Here is a 19,479-nt window from a genome sequence, read left to right as displayed (position 1 = left end):
ATGAACCAGCGGCAGAGCATGGAGCTTGTGGACACAGCCAGGGAGCTCAGTGACCTCCTGTACTTCAGCGTGATGTTCCCGCTGCCCGTGGCCAATGAAAAGGGCGGGCCCACCTCCCTGGCTCACGCCCAGTTTGGAGGCTCAGGTCTGGAGGACTGACCCAGCTACTGCTCCTCAGGCACTGGTGACCAGAACAGCTCCTCCTTCGACTCCAGCTGGACCTACAGTGAGTCCCACGGTAGCTTCTCTTCATCTACTTCCTGGGACCCAGGCTCAGAGGTAAGGGCAGGGAGCAGAGCAGAGTGCCTTCACAACCTTTGGCAGAGATGCAAGTGTTGGTGGCTTGACTCAGGCTGGCTTCCTGCCCAGCGGATTAGCCTTCAGCAGCCCAGGGCTGCTCTCCCCCTCAGATGTCAAGGGCGAGTCCCAGTATGACTCGTATCCCCATCATGCTTGGCGGAGAGCCGCGGAGAGCAGCATTGGTCACACAGCCCAAAAAGGTCCGGAAGGTATGGCCGGGTCTCCTGTCCTTGCTGGACCCACTCAGGTCAGGTGATGACTATAGCAGGGACACTGCTCCCTACCCGTCCACCAAGACTCCCCAGCAGCGACTACATGGCCACTTTCTACATGGCCGATGGCAGCCTGCACTCCTCAGCTGAGCTCTGGAGCCCCCAGGTTAGGCGGGCTTCGGACCCATGCTGGGCTGGGGCTTGTTCCCTTGCCCTTCCCGTCAGGCATGCAACTCTGTGGGCAGCAGCAGTGACGGCGGGTTTGGCGACCTGTGCCAGCACTTGTGCATTGGCTACCAGCTGCATAGTATGGAGGTGAATGGTGGGTTCCAGGCCGTGGCCACCTCTTCGGCCCCCACAGCCATCTATGGTTGTTGCCTTACTATTTCCAGCCACACGCCCCCGTCAGTGGGCTGACAACCTTCTGAGCTCCTGAAGGACCACTGTTGGCAGTTCTGGAGACGCACTCGGAAAGATGCTGGCCTTGATCTACTTCCTAGATCACTCAAGCAGTAACTTCTCCTCCAGCCCCGTTACAGCAGTGAGTTCCTCCTAGGTCCTAGCTGGGACATCACAGTGGCCCTGAGCAGGAGCCCCGGTGCCTATGACCCAGCTATGATGGGGTCTCCACAGCCTGAACATGATGGAGGATGTCAGGAAAATAGCCGTGGTCAGGATTCCTGCCCGACCAGCTGCTGGCCCTGACCTGGCAACCTGCCAGTCCCACATGAAGGAACACAGTGCAGGCGCCATCCATCTTAAAGATATACTCTTATGTAAGCACCCGGTTGTACGCCACCTTTGTCTCTGTATAGTATAAAGGTGTCCCACTGTTTCACGTGGTGGGCGGCTGACTGTATCCAGCGATGGGGCTGATTGTGCCCCATAAGCTTGAATAAAGTATGTCTACTTTGCCTTTGGCTCCACGTATCTTCTTTCAGCTCCCTGAGGTGCACACACCTTACCCCTCAGACTCAAGCCACCCGGACAGAGGACCACCTAGAGAGGCCATCCACGTACTCTGCAGGCTTGGCCCTGGGAACTGTGGGTCATGTGCAGGAGCTGCTGTCCGTACACGGGCTTCCAGCTTTGCAGCCCTGGTCTTTCCACTGGTTGGAGGCAGCCACTCAGAGGATAGCTGCTCAAACAGCTGCAGCCTCCTGCACAACCATGCGGCCCTTCCTGACCTCTCTTGGCCACCTGATTCCTACAGCAGACTCAGGTGGTAAGGCGCCACCTTGGGTGCCAGCGAGATCAAGTGGGAGGAGGAAGAGGAGGAGGAAGAGAAGTAGTCTGTGACTGACAACCTGGAGGAGGAGAAGGAGCTAAAGACTGATGGCCCTGGACCAGCTTGGAACAGGACGACCTTCTGCCTCCAGAGCAGGAGGCTGAGTGGGAGAAGGAGCGACCCGTGGCCGAGAATGTGAGGGAGTGGCCACTGTTGAAGACATGAATGAGGCTTTTAAGAAGTATTGGAAGCCCTAGCCACAGCAATCAAATAAGACAAAGAAATAAAAGCATCCCAATCGGAAAGAAGAAAAGCTATCATTATTTGCAGACGACATGATACTGTATATAGAGAACCCTAAAGAGTCCATCAAAAAGCTGTTTCAACTAATAAATGAATTCAGTAAAGTGGCAGAATACAAAATTAATATTCAGAAATTAGTTGCATTTTAAAAATTTTTTTTAAAGATTCTTTTTTTATTTTTTATTGGGGAAGGGGAACAGGACTTTATTGGGGAACCGTGTGTACTTCCAGGACTTTTTTTTTCCCCAAGTCAAGTTGTTGCCCTTTCAGTCTTAGTTGTGGAGGGCACAGCTCAGCTCCAGGTCCAGTTGCCATTTCTAGTTGCAGAGGGCACAGCCCACCATCCCTTGCGGGAGTCTAGGAATCGAACTGGCAACCTTGTGGTTGAGAGGACATGCTCCAACCAACTGAGCCATCCGGGAGACAGCTCAGCTCAAGGTGCCGTGTTCAATCTTAGTTGCAGGGGGCACTGCCCACCATCCCTTGGGGGACTCGAGGAGTTGAACCGGCAACCTTGTGTTTGAGAGCCCACTGGCCCGTGTGGGAATCGAACCAGCAGCCTTTGGAGTTAGTAGCACGGAGCTCTAGCCTCCTGAGCTACCAGGCCGGCCCTCGTTGCATTTTTATACACCAATAACAAACTATCAGAAAGAGAAATTAAGAAAACAATCTAATTTACAATTGCATAAAAAATATCTAGGAATAAATTTAACAGGATTACAAGACATTGAATAAAGACATTGAATAAAGATATTGAATAAATGTACTCTGAAAATGACAAGACATTGAATAAAGAAACCAAAGAAGTTACAAATAAATGGAAGCATATACCATGCTCGTGGATAGGAAGAATTAACATCCTTAAAATGTCCATACTACCCAAAGCAATCTACAGATTCAGCACAATCTTTGCCAAACACCTAAAATTTACATGGAACCATAAAAGACCCCAAATAGCTGAAGCAATCTTGAGAAAGAAGAACAAAGTTGGAGGTATCATGCTACCTAATATCAAACTATACTACAAGGCTATAGTAATGAAAACAGCATGGTACTGGTATTAAAACAGACACATAGATCAATGGAACAGAATAGAGAGCCCAGAAATAAACCCACGCCTATATGGTCAATTAATCTATGACGAAGGAGACAAGAATATACAATGGAGAAATGACAGTCTCTTCAACAAGTTGTGTTGGGAAAACTGGACAGACACATGCAAAAAAAATGAAAAAAACAAACTAAATTAAAGACTTCAAAGTAAGACTTGAAATCATAAAACTCCTAGGAGAAAATATAGGCAATAGACTTTCTGACGTTGATCTTAGCAATTTGTTTTTTTGGATTAGTCTCCCTGGGCAACGGAAACAAAAGACAAACAAATGGAACTATATCCATTTGGAATTAAAATTTTTTTGCACAGCAAAGGAAACCATCAACAAAATAAAAAGGCAACCTACTGAGTGGAGAAGATATTTACCAATGATATGTATAGTAAGGGGTTAATATCCAAAATATGTGAGAAACTCATACAACTTAACACCAAAACCCGTAACAATCTGATTAAAAAATGTGCAAAGGACCTGAATAGACATTTCTCGAAAGGGGACATACAGATGGCCAATGGACATATGAAAAGATGCTCAACATCACTAATCAGGGAAATGCAAATAAAAACCATGGTGAGATACCACCTCACACACCTGTCAGAATAGCTATCATCAGTAAATCAACAAACAAGTGTTTGTGAAGATGTGGAGAAAAGGGAGCCTCGCTCATTGTTGGTGGGATTGCAAATTGATGCAGCCGCTATGGAAAACAGTATGGAGGTTCCTGAAAAAATTAAAAATAGAATTACCTTATGACCCAGCAAATCTACTTCTGGGTATTTATCCAATGAAATTTAAAACAATAATTTGAAAAGGTATATGCACCCCTATGTTCACTGCAGTGCTATTCACAATAGCTAAGATATGGAAGCAACCCAACTGCCCATCAATAGATGATTGGACAAAGAAGATGTGGTACATACATACAGTGGACTATTACTCAGCCATAAAAAATGAAATCTTGCTATTTGCGACAGCATGAATGGACTTAGAGGCTATTATGTTAAGTGAAATAAGTCAGACTGAGAAAGACAAATACCATGTGATCTCACTTATATGCTGAATGTGCCAGCTGTGTGGGCTGGCAGCTGGCACGGGGCAGGGGTCACTCCCACTGGAGGCTTAGATGTGGTTTGGCACTTTGTTCCATTTCCAAAGCCCCCAGCCTCATGCACTGAGGTCCTAGCAGCTTCTCTGAGCCCCTCTGTTTCACAAAGGCTTCTGCTCACATAAGCGCAAGTGGATCCTGTCGTTGCAGCTGAGACCTTTACCTGGATGCAGCCCATTCAGGGTTGTCCCCATGACAGCTACCCTAGATGTGCTTTCCTGGCTGAGAGAAGGGTTCTGCGCTCGGAGGGAGAGGGAGCAGGCAACAGTGTCCAGACCGTCCCCGTCCTCTGTCCTGGGTGGCAGGGCCAGGCTGATTAGGTGACTTATGAATGGGTGGGGCAGGGGCACTCCTTCTGAGTGGAAGGACTCTGTGGTTTACTTAATTCTTAATTCCTTTAGAATTCACTATTTTACCCTAATAAATCATGATTGTACTTGTAATAATTACCTTTACAAGTAAATATGAGTGATAAATGGATAACTAACATATGATTTAAATCTTTTTAGAATTATAAAGTAGTATACATTAGAAAAAATTTCAACATCACCTAAACAAGAAGAGATTTGCAAGTCCCACCCCCAGAACTGGCCGTCATAGTGCTTTGGTGAGTATCCCTCAGGCTCTCATTCTCTCTCTCGCACACGCAGAATTCATGTTGATACATGTGTATCTGTCAGTTGCCATCATATCCATGTGGTGTGAGACACGGAGGCCCGGCTGCGCACGGTGGGTCCAGCGCGACTCCTGTCAGACGACCCTGAGGACCCACCTGCACTGATGTGAGCAGCTGCTCAGCGTCACTCGTCCCTGGGACCAGGATGGCTGCATCCCAGCCCCTCTTCGTGGACCCCAGTGTCCTTCCCAGTTTCCTGCTGTTTGAACCAGTGCTGTGAGGAATGTCTTGCAAATACATCTAGGAAACATTGTGCAGGCCTTTCTGTGGGTCACCTCCTAGAGTGAGCCCTGCCCGGGGAGGGGAGCCCCTGTGGACCTGGGACCGGTCCTGTGCCCTGTCCTCCCAGAGGAGCCTTGCCCACTTCTCTCCAGGGATCTGCTGGGGCCTCTGCTTCCTCACCTTGTCCCCAGAACTGGTCGCCCCCAGACCAGGACCCTGCCAGTCTGATGGTGACAGTGCTCTCTCTACACTGTTTACATTTCTGAGTCCCCATCAGGGAGGGCGGGCATCTCTGACATGTACTGGCCATAGGTGCTGCCTCTTGTTGGAATTGCATGTGTTTGCTCTTAGTCATTCTAAAAACATTGATTTTTGAAGGTGTTTTTGTACCATAAGGATGTTAAACCTTTTTCTGGCTTTGAATTGTAAAAAATGCTTTGCAGTTTGTGGTTGTTTTTCCAGGTTTCTGCATTTTTCTTGATTTTGTTTGGTCACAGGAAGAGCCAGCCGCTTCCTGTCTGTCTTCTAATGCTGGTGTCACACATAGAACAGTGGTGTCTCCCCCGAGATTATGCGCATATTTAGTAAAAGGGCTTCATTTTATTCATCTAATCTTTCATCCATCTGGGGTTTCAATTTTAAAAACAAAAATATTTTCAATTAAAACAAACAAAAATTAATGAGTCCCTTCAAGAAAATACATGGGCAGACACAAAAGGGACCGTATTCTGTGATTCCATTTAAAGGAAAGATCCAGAATAGGTAAAGAAACAGAAACAGAAAAGAGACTGGGGCTGCCAGGGGCTGGGGCAGGAGAAATGGGCCGAGGGATTTGCGAGATGAACGATCTCGCAGCGAGGCCGTGACGCTGGACGCGTGGTGCCATGGATGGGTTACTGCTCGTGAACGTGATGTGCAATGAGGTTTCTTACGTGTAATTCTCTTGAATTTGAAACATACGTAAGACGTCATATAGCTGTAGAGAGAAAAAATAGAATTAAAGACACCATAAACGCAAACAATAGAAGGGAATGGCTGACAGTCCCGGTGGGCGATGGGGTTGAAGGTGAGATACAGAAAACTGCGAAGGGTGTTGCAGAGCCAGCCACCCTTATAGGGGCGCTGGGCGCACGGCAGCTCCAGGTTTCCTTCGGGAGCCCGTGCACGTGCACAGTCACGTGTTCTCCCTGCAAGGTTGCTGCTGCTTTTGCCAGCTCTGTGGTCTCCTGCAGGACTTCATGTTTGTGCAGATGACAGCTTGCCCTGAAAGGGTGCTGTGTCTTGTGTCTGTTCTAGGTCCCCTGCATGAGTGTTATGCAGGGTGTCAGGCAGGGTCTCTCGTCCCGCTCCCCACATAAGAACGCAGGATATTGTGAGGCCAAAAAGGAACACCCACGGAGCCATAGGTAGGGGAGTCATAGCACTATATTCTCGCTGGCAGCTGGGTTGGAGACACAGGAAGCAGGAGCCACACGATCTGCAACCTGCCGTCCACTTCTCTCTGCCAACCAACCTCACTTGCTAGCTGCAATCCGCCATGCTAGCTGCAATCTGCTCCTGCTCGCTCAGCCACCACCATCTTCTTGCTAGCCCCCATTTTTTCTGCTAGCGTAGCCACAGCAGTTATATTAGTGGCCAATGGCTCACTGGTTACAGCTGACGGCCAACTAGCCACAGCTGATGGCCATCCAATCACAGTAGATTGGCCATTTACCACCTGAGCCAGCACCTTTCTATGTGAGGCTGAGAGCCTGGAAACTGCACTCTTGGCTCTGTCCCCTACATGAGCCAGTGAAGGTACAGAATCAGGTGACAGCTCTCCCTGCATCGTTGCTGCTTCTTGTGCCAGCTCTAGGTCTCTTGCGTGAGCCATGCAGGTGCAGAATCAGGTGATGGTTCAGCTTGTGAGGTACTGGGTGCAGTGACAACTCCAGACCCTCTGCTGGCAGCAGTGCTGGTGCTGGCGATGTTCCTTCCTCTTGTTGGGGACTCTTATACCAGCCCCAGGTCTTTTCCAGGATTTGTTCCACATGCCCATCCAACCCCAGAGCTGCAGCTGCATGTGATGGTGACAGTGCCTGCAGGTCTGGGACACCTGTTGGGGCAGACTCTCCTCAGTGCCTGGAGGTGCCTTTGTCGCTGACCGGGCTCCTGGCCTTGCACTGGGCTTCTCCGGAGGGACAGGAGCCGCACCTGGGACATGCGGAGATTCCTGAGCTGGTGCTGCAGCTGCGAGAGGAGAAAAATCACCCACATGCCTGCCTTTCCAGGTACACTGCAAACCCAGGACCCATTGCAGAGCCTTTCAGAGAGGCCACAGCTCGGGGACCCACCCCAGGACACCTTCCCTGGGGGCAGGCCCCCACACGGTGGGCTGAGTCCCGTCTTGGCTCCTGGCCCAGCCTGTGGAGCTCTGCCCTGTGTGTCTGGCACAGAGCCCTCCCTGAGTGCTCGTGGGCAGCTCCCACAGGCCCTGCTCACTGTCAGGCTCTGCCTCCCCGGGATCCAGGTCTTCAGGTAGAGTCAACGGAAGTTGAGCTCTGAGCTCCAGGTCTGGGCCTGAAGTGAAAACCTGCAAGCAGACCCTGAGGGCGACCCTGGGGAGTGGCTTGGGCGGGGTCTGGGCTGGTGGCCTTCCCTGGGCCCTGGTTTTGAAGCCATAACTCACCTAGGGCCTGCGCTGGCCCTTGTTGATGGCATGGTGCACCTGCCCCTCGCTCGGGGACATGGAGTGGGTGTCCCTATTGACTAGCTCATCATTGATGTCCTGCCTGGAGCTCTGCAGTGACAGTGGCCGGCGGCCTGTGTGCAGGCATCAGAGCCCTGCCTGGTCGTTGTCGCTGCTGCTTCTGCCCTCCTGCTCTTGTGTTCCCAGATCAGGCACAGGCTTGTATCTGCACAGACCTCCATCCCAGGCACATGACATTCCCCTGAGGGCTTGGGATGAACTTTGGGCAGAGCTGCTCTGCCCCCACATCCACCAGCCAGCCTCGACCTGGGGTGTGCACACGACCAGCCCCCAAGCTTCTGAGCCCTCCTCAGCCTGCCCCTGCTCAGGGCATGCCCTTTCCATGTGAACCTTCTTACACGCACACACACACACACACACACACACTCACACACACGCGGGACCAGAGTGGTGACCTGGTCCAGACTGGACCGCTTTGGGCCTCCCTGTGTTACCTTTGGTTTTCTCCTGGAAAATGGCCACAGGCATCCGGGGTGAGATCTCACCCAGTGTCTAAAACATGGGAAAGGGTTCGAACTTTGGGCTTTCCTGAGGCCACTGCCTCTGGATGTGGGGGAGCAACAAGGAAACATGCTACTATTTCCAGCGTCTCCAGCTAAGTGAGCTGGGTACGGGATTCTCCAGGATGTGGCTGCCTTGTTAACGGGGTTCCAAGTTCTGTTGGGCTTTATGATCAGGAAGTGATGTCGCTGCCTGGGGTCCCCTACCTGGGCTTCCTCCGCAGACAGGAGCTCCCCAAGGCCTCTCTGGGCTGGTGACTGCTCACCCTCCCCCCACACCCTGTCCATATACTTACACCAACACAGCCCACCCCACAGCCCCCCACAGCCCCAGGGAGCCCTGGGTGCAGCCGGGGCCCCGGCTTTGAGGAGCCCGAGCTGAGTTCTGAGTTGGCTCCTGCTCATCGGTGGTGTGACCCTGACAAGCACGTCCTCTCAGGGCCTCCCCTGAATGTGCACAGAACGGGTCATTGTAGCATCTACTTCACAGGCTGTCATCATCACTATAAACACCTGCAGTGTCTGGACCACCCCTGCCCCCCGCCACCCCACGGAGCCTAACACAGCCTTGCTCAGGGTGAGTGTAGGGCACAGTAGCTGAAGGAGTAATGCGAGGGTCTCAGAGCTCCCTTCTCTGTGCAGCGCACATTGTGGAGACGGATGCTAGTAAAAAGGTGCAGAGATCCAGTCAAGATGGCAGACTAGGTAACCGCAATGCTTGCTTCCTTTCACAACCATATCAAAATTACAACTAGACTACAGAACAACTGTCACTTGAGAATCACCTGAAGTCTGGCTGAAGCGAAGCCCTACAACTAAGGACATACAGAAGAAGCCACTTGAGACTGGGAAGAGGGGCGAAGATGTGGAGCAGGCTGGTCTCACACACACATAGGACCATTACAAATCGGGAGGGATAAGTTGGCTGTGGAGGTCCCTCCCTGAGGAATGAGAAACCCCAGCCCCACACCAGGTTCCCTAGCTCAGGGATCTGGTGCTGGGGAAAGAAGCTCCCATAACTCTGGCTGTGAAAACCAGCAGTGATTGTGTCTGAGTGAGATGAGGGTGGCTGAAGTCCCAGGCATTCCTCATAAAGGGCCCACGCATGGACTTGTTGATGGACATAGACTTGTTGATGGACTCACTCTCTCTGAACGCCAGCGTTGGGGCAGCAGCTTGAAAGGCACCAGGGACATATGGGAGGAACTGAGTTGTCTGGCTCAAGAGTGAGGGCTGGAGGGACAGTTTTCTCCCTGATGAAGGAGCTAGCAAAAGCCATTGTTTCAGTGTTAGCCTGGATAAACTGTTCATTTGCCCCACTTTGGTTGATTTCCAGAGACCCTGCCCTACCCAACTTTGGGCACACCCAAGCTGCTTCCAGTGTCTTTTCTGTGTAAATGACCTGTCTTGGCTCATGCTGTGGATTTTCCTAAAATCTCTTGAAGGTTCACAAAAACCAAACAAACAGCATCTGGCTTTGGCATGTCCTGTACCTCTGGCTGAGCAGCCCTAAGCCCAGCACTAGTGACAGCCAGTCTCAGTTCGTGGCTTGGCCTCTCAAGGCACATCCAAGCCTTGCTTGGGCAGTGGCCATCTGCAGATTGCTTTGTGGCTCATGCCAGGTGGCCCAGGGCAGGGCACAGGCTGCGGCTGAGCTTGATCTGCAGTGGGTCCCCTTTCAGGAGACCCCAGAGCTGGCATGCCCAGTGGCCAACTCCAGACCCAGCTGGAGCATCACCTGGCTGCCTTTGGGGATGGCACATCCACAGGCAGACTAGGCAGGCACCAGAGCCCTGCTAAAGTGAATATTGCTCCATGGGATAAGCCCCTGCACAGCAGCTCCTCCACTATAGTAATGGCCAGTCCTCACAACCAATCTGCCCAAGAGTCAATCCCTCTCATTGATGTGCAAACATCACCAAGGCTCAACTACAACAGGAGGGCACACACAACCACACCTGGTGCACCCAGCTAATGTGACCAGGGAGACTTCACCACTGGGCCCCACAGCACACCTACTACATAAGGCCACTCTACTAAGACCGGAAGACATAGTAGTCCTACCTAACACACAGAAACAAAGACAGAGAGGCAGCCAAATGGGGAGACAAACATGTCCCAAATAAAAGAACAGAACAAAGTTCCAGAAAATGAACTAAACAAAATGGAGACAAGCAATGTACCTGATGCAGAGTTCCAAACACTGGTTATAAAGAAGTGCAATGATCTCAGGGAGAACTTCAACAAAGAGATAGGAAACATCAAAATGGAGACAGAAAACATAAAAAAGAACCAGTTAGAAATAAAGACACCAATAACTGAAATGAAGAATACATTAGAGGGAATCCACAGTAGATTAGATGAACAGAGGATCCAATCAGTGATTTAGAAGATAAGGCAGCAGAAAACACCCAAACAGAACAGCAAACAGAAAAAAGAATTAAAAAGAAAAAAAAAGGATAGTTTAAGGGGCTTCTGGGACAACATCAAGCACACCAACATTTGCATCATAGGGGTACCAGAAGGAGAAGAGAGCAAGGAATTGAAACCCTTTTTTGAAGAAATAACGGAAAACTTTCCTAACCTGGTGAAAGAAATAGACATATAAGCCCAGGAAGTGCAGAGAGTCTCAAACAAGATGAACCCAAAGAGGCCAACACCAAGACACATAATTAAAATGCTGTCATGCAGGGTGTCACACAGGGTCTCTGGTCCCACTCCCCACATAAGAATGCAGGACATGGTGAGGCCAAAGAGGAACACATAGATAGGGGAACCATAGAACCACGGAACCATAGATAGGGGAGTCAGACCACTATAGTCTCGCTGGCGGCTGGGTTGGAGACACAGGAAGCAGGAGCCACACGATCCATAACCCACTGTCCGCTTCTCTGCCAACCAACCTCACTTGCCAATTGCAATCTGCCTCTCTGCAACCCGCCATCCACAATCTGCAATCCACCCTGCTAACTGCAGTCTGCGCCTGCCAGTCACTATCTGCTGCTAGCGTAGCCACAGCAGTTATATTAGTGGCCAATGGCTCACTGGTTACAGATGACGGCCAACTAGCCACAGCTGATGGCCATCCAATCACAGTTGATGGCCATTTACTACCTGAGCCAGCACCTTTCCTTGTAAGGCCAAGAGCCTGGAAACTGCACTCCTGGCTCTTCCCCACAAATGCCAAAGGTCAAAGACAAATCTTTTGTTTTGTTGTTTGATTTTTAAAAAAATTAGTTTCAGCTGTAAAGACAAATCTTAAAAGCAGCAAGAGAAAAGCAGTTAGTTAGTTACCTATGACTCCCATATGACTATCAGTTGATTTCTCAACAGAAACTTTGCAGGCTAGAGGGATTGGCACAAAATACTCAATGGAAGCAAGGACCTGCAACCAAGACTACTCTATCCAGCAAAGCTCTCGGTTAGAATCGAACGCCAGATAAAGAGTTTCTGACACAAGGAAGAGCTAAAGGGGTTTGTCACCACCAAACCTGTATTACGAGGAATCTTAGAGGGACTTTTTTAAGATGAAAAAAAAAAAAAGATAAAAAATATGAATAACAAAATGGCAGTAACTACATATCTATCAACAATTACTTTAATGTAAATTGATTAAATGCTTCAATCAACAGATAGAAGGGCTGAATGAGGAAGAAAACAAGACCCTTCCATATGCTGTTTACAAGAGACTCACTTCAGATCAAAACCCACACACAGACTGAAAGTAAAGGGATGGGAAAAAGGTATTTCATGAAAATGGAGGGAAAAAAGAAAAGCTGGGGCAGCAATACTTATACCAGACAAAATAACTGTGGGGACAGAATCCCAGTGTGGGGACAAAACCCCAAAAAACAGTTTCCAGGCTCTCGGCCTCACATAGAAAGGTGCTGGCTCGGGTAGTAAATGGCCATCAACTGTGATCAGATGGCCAGCAGCTGTGGCTAGTTGGCCGTCAGCTGTAACCCGTAAGCCATTGGCCACTAATATAACGGCTGTGGCTACGCTAGCAGAAAAAGGAATGGGGGCTAGCAAGAAGATGGTGGCTGGCAAGCGCGGACTGCTGTTAGGCAGATTATGTAGATCCTGCTTCCTGTGTCTCCAGCCCAGCCGCCAGCGAGAATATATTGGTTTTACTCCCCTATCTATGGCTCCGTGGGTGTTCCTTTTTGGCCTTACCGTGTCCTGCGCTCTTGGGCGGGGAGTAGGAGCTGAGACCCTGCACGACAAATGGCGCAGCGAGCAGGGTCCCCCGCGGGACACATGGCGTAGTTGGCAGGATACGGTGCTGGCCAAAGCTTTCCGAAGGGCAGTGGAGCAGTTTGTGCGTATGAAAGCTCAGTCTGAGGAAGACCAGGAGGAGCAGCTGCCGGAGAGCTCGATTCCCGTGGAGGGGTGGAAAGATGTGGATGGTTCCCCAACCAGCAGAGGCTGGAGAAAGCGGAGAAAGCGAAGGTTGTTGCTGCCCTGTGGGCTGGGAACTGCTTGCTGAGGCAGCCCGGATGCAGGACTTTTAGTCCCAGGAGGAAATGCTTGTTGAGTCCTCCTTGGGAGATGAGGGTGAGGTCAAGGTCATCCCTCACCCCCAGGACAGCCCTGGCGAATGACTATGGACTATGGGGAATTGCCTTCTATCCCTAATTTAATGGACGCTTGACTGTTTGGGAACATACCATCATGTAGTGGGACTGGTTGATGTTTGCTTTTGTGTCTTGACTGGCCGCCATTGATAATATGTAAGCACCTTGATGTGAGCCGCTGTTGTTCCAGCACGGTACCCCGAGAGGCACAGAGAGAGAGTGGCAGTGCCCTGAGAGTCCTGGCTGTGTCCAGGAAGTCTGGCTGTGTCCAGAGAGAGTGGCAGTGCCCTGAGGCCCTGGCTGTGTCCAGGAAGTCTGGCTGTGTCCAGAGAGTGGCAGTGCCCTGAGAGGCCCTGGCTGTGTCCAGGAAGTCTGGCTGTGACCAGAAGTACTGTGGTGGTCCCCTGAGAAAACCTGGCTGTGCCCGGGGAGACAGGTGGTACCCTAAGAAGCCCAGGATGTCTGGCTGTGCCCAGAAGTACTGTGGTGGTGCCCTGAGAAACCCTGGCTGTGTCCAGAGAGCCTGGCTGTGTTCAGGATAGTGCATTCACCTCCAGGCTCCTTGCACAGGGCCCCTCGCAGAAGACGCTTGTCGCGTAGATTGTGAGGCGAGACCCTGTAGGGGTGGAGTGTGGGGACAAAACCCCAAAAAACAGTTTCCAGGCTCTCGGCCTCACATAGAAAGGTGCTGGCTCGGGTAGTAAATGGCCATCAACTGTGATCAGATGGCCAGCAGCTGTGGCTAGTTGGCCGTCAGCTGTAACCCGTAAGCCATTGGCCACTAATATAACGGCTGTGGCTACGCTAGCAGAAAAAGGAATGGGGGCTAGCAAGAAGATGGTGGCTGGCAAGCGCGGACTGCTGTTAGGCAGATTATGTAGATCCTGCTTCCTGTGTCTCCAGCCCAGCCGCCAGCGAGAATATATTGGTTTTACTCCCCTATCTATGGCTCCGTGGGTGTTCCTTTTTGGCCTTACCGTGTCCTGCGCTCTTGGGCGGGGAGTAGGAGCTGAGACCCTGCACGACAAATGGCGCAGTGAGCAGGGTTCCCTGCGCGACACCCAGGGAGCAGTTTCCAGGCTCTCGGCCTCACATGGAAAGGTGCTGGCTCAGGTAGTAGATGGCCATCAGTTGTAACCAGTTAGCCATTAGCCACTGATATAACTGCCGTGGCTGAGCTAGCAGGGGCGGATTGCAGTTAGCAAGTGGGTTGGTTGGCAGAGAAGCAGACGGCAGGTTGCGGATCGTGTGGCTCCTGCTTCCTGTGTCTCCACCCCAGCCGCCACCGAAACTATAGTGGTATGAGCCCCCCATCCACGGCTCCGTGGGTGTTCCTTTTTGGCCTTGCCATATCCTGTGTTCTTATGTGGAAAGCAGGACCAGAGACACCACATGACACCCTGCATGACAATGACTTTAAAACAAAGGCTGTAACAAGAGACAAAGAAGGACCCATTAATTCTACTTCTGGATATTTATCTGAAGAAATCCAAATGCTACTTCAAGGGACATGTACATCCATATGTTCATTGCAGCCTTGTTTACAATGGCCAAGGTGTGGAGGCAGCCTGGGTATTTGTCTATGGATGAATGGATAAAGAGTAGGTGGTATGTATATGCAATGGAATATTGCTTGACCAGGGAAGGGAACGGGTTCTCACCATCTGCAGCAGCATGGATGGACCTGGAGGGTATTGTGCTGAGTGGAGTATGTGAGACAAAAAGACAGATGCAATGTTATTTCACTTATATGTGGAATCTAAAAAACAAAACAAACAAAACAGAAACAAATTCATAGATAGATAGAACATTTTAATGGTTGCTAGATGGAATGCAGTTGGGGGTGGGTGAAAACAGAGAAGGGATTAAGAAGTAAAGATTAATGGGGACGTAGGGTACAGTATAAGGAATATAGCCAATAATATTGTAATAAATATGTATGGTGTCAGATGGGTATTAATCAGGGTGATAAATGGGAGGGGGGTTTGGGGGCAGGGTGAAATAAGTGAAGGGATTAAGAAGTACAAATTGGTAGTTACAAAATAGTCATGGGGATGTAAAGTAAAGCACAGGGAATATAGTTAATAATATGGTAATAATTATGTATAGTACCAGGTGGGTACTAGATTAGTCAGGGGGATCACTTCTTAAATTATACTCGCATGAATGCCTGACCACTATGCTGTGCACCTGAAATTAATATAAAATAATATTGAATGTCAACTGTAATTGGAAAATTAAAAAGGTGGGAAAAAAGGTGAAGGGGTACAAGACGTTCAAATTTCCAGGCATAAAACAAATAAGTCATGGGGATGTAATGTACAGCATAGGGAATATAGTCAATAATATTGTGATAGTGTGGTATGGTGTCAGATGGTTGCTGGACTTACCATGGTGATCACTTCTTTAGGAATATTAATGTTGAATAACTATGGTGTACACCTGAAACTAATATAATATTGTATATTAGTTATATTTTAATAAAAATCTTACAAAGAAAAAAAAGGTGCATGTTGTTCAGAGGCAGGGGTGGCTGGGAATGACCCGTGGTTCCCTTCCCTCCGCCTTGCACCATTGAGCACAGTGTCCCCTGGTGGTCAGCCCCAGCACTGCAGTTCCAGGCGGAAAACCAGAAAACGACACACTCCTTTGTTTGCGGTCAAGGCAGTTATTCCATCAGGGCCAAGAGGCAAAGGGGCTGGGTTTGCAGGCTCCAGGGGGATGTGAGGGACCCCAGAAGCCTCTCTGGCTCCCCTCTTTCCCTCCACTGTTCTGGTGTGTCCAGTTCACTCACAGGGCTTCTCACCCCATGCACTGCAATGAGTCCCCCCACTTCTAAATGAGGACCCTGAGTCTCCAACAAAAATGGGCAAGTGGTCCATTGCTCTGCCACATTCTGCACGATGCAGGTTCCCTGTCCCCAAAGCCCCTAGGCTGCCCTGTGCTCAGAAGGACTTCAAGGAGTGGAAAGCGCTTTCCAGGGACTGGGAGCATGCTGGGTCATGACAGAGAACCAGGGGCGACAGATTTTTCTGTGGGCCAGGAAATCTTGGTGTCACCCTGTCTATGTACCCACATTACAGGGGAGTAAGCTGAGGCTTTCTCCTCTGCAGCCTCTCCACACTGGGCGCGTCTCCTCCTGGTGACAGGTTCCCAGAGTGGAGGACACAGGACCCAGACCTTGTTCTCTCCAGGTGCCCAGAGATAACCCCATCTCAGGCAGACTCCTGGGCACTTCGGGGTTGTCCTTCCCATTAGCCTGGTGTGTCTCTCCTCCCCATCTATGGGCCGCGGGCATGGTGCCCAGAGACTGGATGCCCCGGCCCCATGGCAGAGCTGCTTCCAACGTTTTTTCTTTCCCTCTTGCCACCTCCCCAGTGTGCACTCCCCTTCTGACTCCCAGCTGGGCAGTGTGTGTGTGTGTGTGTGTGTGTGTGTGTACCTGTGTCTGTGTGGGGATCCCCAGAGGAAAGGGCCCCACATAAGAGGTATCTCAGGGGAGGGAGCCCCAGGATCTCAGGTCCTCTCATCTCCAAAACAAACCCTGTGGGAGGGTTCAGCCAGGACCCAGGATCAAACAAACCTAGGTCATGACCACTGAAGTACAGACCGGGGACATAGCAGGTGCTATTGTTTCTTACCTCCTGGATGTCTGAACCATATAAAGCTGCTGTTCATTGGGACTCTGGGATGGGGAAATTTGTGTGTTTTGATTCCCATTTACTGGGACCATTTGACCCCAAGCATTTATTAATATGTCCCTGTGTGCCTTTTTGGGGAAATTTTTCTTATTGATTCAATGATTTACAAAGAGGAATAAGGAGCAGAATACAAATAGCAATGGATATACAGAGATTTTCATGTTGGATTTAAAAAAGAACCAACTCTATACGCACTTTAAATACAAAGAAAAAAATGGCTTAAAAGTAAAAGAATGAAATAAGGTACATTATGTAAACACTAATCAAAAGAAAATCTGGAGAAATGACTGATTCTAAGGTTGAGGCAGGGAAAACATAAGATGTGCAAGGAGCATCTTGTAGTGCCAGAAGATAAGAAAGTGTTTTTTTGTTTTTTAAGGATAAGACACAGAAACCAACCAAAGGGTCAAAGGTGGAACAATTTGAACAACTAAATAACAATGGTGTTGGGTTGTAACTTAAAGAATAAATATAACTATCTATGAGTTCATATTGATAGGAATGTTTGAATAAATAAATACGAGGAGAGAAAGGACAACTCTTTCCAATAGAATTTTAAACAATAAATATAGAAGGAATGAGGGAAACAAAAAAATCACCACTAGGGACAGCCGGTTGGCTCAGTTGGTTAGAGTGTAGTGCTCATAAAACCAAGGTTGCGGGTTCGATTCCTACATGGGCCAGTGAGCTGCACCCTCCACAATTAGACTGAAAACAATGACTTGACTTGGAGCTGATGGGCCCTGGAAAAACATACTGTTCCCCAATATTCCCTGATAAAAAGAAAACAAAACAAAATCACTACTAGAACACCATATTAATAATTGTTATAGGCGAGACCCACAAATGAATGCTAAAATGATTGGCAAAACTTTGAGAAACAAGATATTTTCCTACCTTCAAATATCACAATCATAATATTTATTAATTATTGTAGTGGTTTTAATATATGTCCACATATTTTTTGATAAACCTCACTTTAAGAAGTGGAGCTTAATTCTCCTCCTCTGGAGTATAGACTGGACTTAGCAACTCATTCCTAATTAAAAGAGTATGGAAAGGAAAAAGAGTAACTGTACAGTGAAGAAATCTGGCAGACACAACTAAAACCAAGGGATCAAGGGAAATAACACCATTAATAAGTCATGTTGATATGTACCATCTAATACCATGTGATGAGATGGGCACTTTATTACTCTTCATGATTCTGTAGTATTCTTCCAATAATCCACATACCTACTCTAATGATGAGGAAACATCACATGAACCCACATTGATGGACATTCTACAAATATACCTGACTAGTATGCTTCAAAAATGTCAAGGTCATAAAAACATGAAAAGATCAAAAAACCATCACAGATTAGAAGAAACTAAGGAGACATAATGATTAATTGTTATGTGGTATTCTGGATTGGGCCCTGGAGCAGAAAAAGGAAATTAGTTGGCAAACTGGTGGAATATAAATTAAGTCTGTATTTTAATTAATAGTATTGGATCAATGTCAATTTTTTAGTTTTGACAATGTACCATCGTTATGTAAGGTGTTAACATTAAAGCAAATTGTGAGAAGGGCATACAGGAACTCTTTGTATTACTTTCCAATTCTTCTGTAAATCTAAAACTATTTCAAAATAAAAATTTAAAAAAGTTTTAATGAAAAAATAAAAGGAAAGCCAGGTTTGTTACATCGTTTGCATTTGTAAAATGCAAGTAAATACCACAGTGAGATACTACTACACACCCTCTAGAATGGCTGTAATTAAAAATAATGTACTACAAAATGTTGGAGAGGAGTGAAGCAACTGGAGCCCTCATATATTCCTGGTGGGAATGTAAAATGGCACAGCCATTTGGAGACAGTTGGCAATTTTATATAAAGAAACACCTACATATGATTTAGGTCCCAGGCCTAGGGGTTTATTCATGAGAAATGAAAACATGTTCACACAAACACTTGTACATGTATTGTTATTATGAATAAAGCTTCTCTGAAAGCTTTGTTATATATTATATATTGTATGTATATATTATATGTTGTATGTATATTTTATATTATGTATTTTTATGTTATATGTATTTATATATTTAATTATATATTTTATGTGCCTTAATTTTATATAACATAATATGTAATTTTTATATATTTAATTATATATTATTTAATATTGTTATTATGAACCAAGCTTCCAGAGAAACTTGGTTCATAATAACGAAATCTGTGAGAAAACCCAAAGGCTCATTAACTGGTAAATAAACAAGTATAGTGTGGTATGTCTGTACAATGAAATATTACTCAGCATTAATAGGAATGACCCGCATGCAACATCATAGATGAATCTGAGAAGCATTATACTAGCTAAAATAAGCCAGACACAGAAGACTATATACTGTATGATTCCTTTTACATGAAAGTCTGAAAAAGGCAAAAAGTACAGAAAGCAAATAAATTATTTTTAGCAGCCAAAGTGAAGGGAGCAGATGGAAGTCTTATAGAGATGTCAAATCTCTTCAAATTTATTTATTTATTTAATGCAATTCTGATCAAAATCCCAGCAGGTTGTTGGTATAGATTGTCATATTGATTCTAAAATTTATACAGAAGTGCAAAGGCCTGAGAATAGCCAGGACAATCATGATGAAGATGAGCAAACTGGAGTGACATGAAGATTTATTACAGAACTACAAAAATGAAGTCATGCAACAAATTACTGAAATGAGGAATGATGGTGGAGACATTATTACCAATTCTAAAGAAATAAAAGGTATCATAAGAGAGTTCTATGAGCAACTG

At 47.7% G+C, this 19,479-nt stretch overlaps 1 pseudogene across 1 annotated transcript; it reads left to right on the top strand.

Moving 5' to 3' along the window:
* On the top strand, positions 1-929 carry LOC308491961 (transcription factor E2-alpha-like; annotated as a pseudogene). The gene is made up of 2 exons: positions 1-678; positions 738-929. The product of its transcript is annotated as a transcription factor E2-alpha-like (transcript).
* Positions 930-19,479: the final 18,550 nt, after the last annotated feature.

The sequence above is a fragment of the Rhinolophus hipposideros genome, assembly GCF_964194185.1.
Source record: "Rhinolophus hipposideros genome assembly, chromosome: 23".
Lineage (NCBI taxonomy): Eukaryota > Metazoa > Chordata > Mammalia > Chiroptera > Rhinolophidae > Rhinolophus > Rhinolophus hipposideros.
This window is presented reverse-complemented; position numbering and strand designations above follow the sequence as displayed.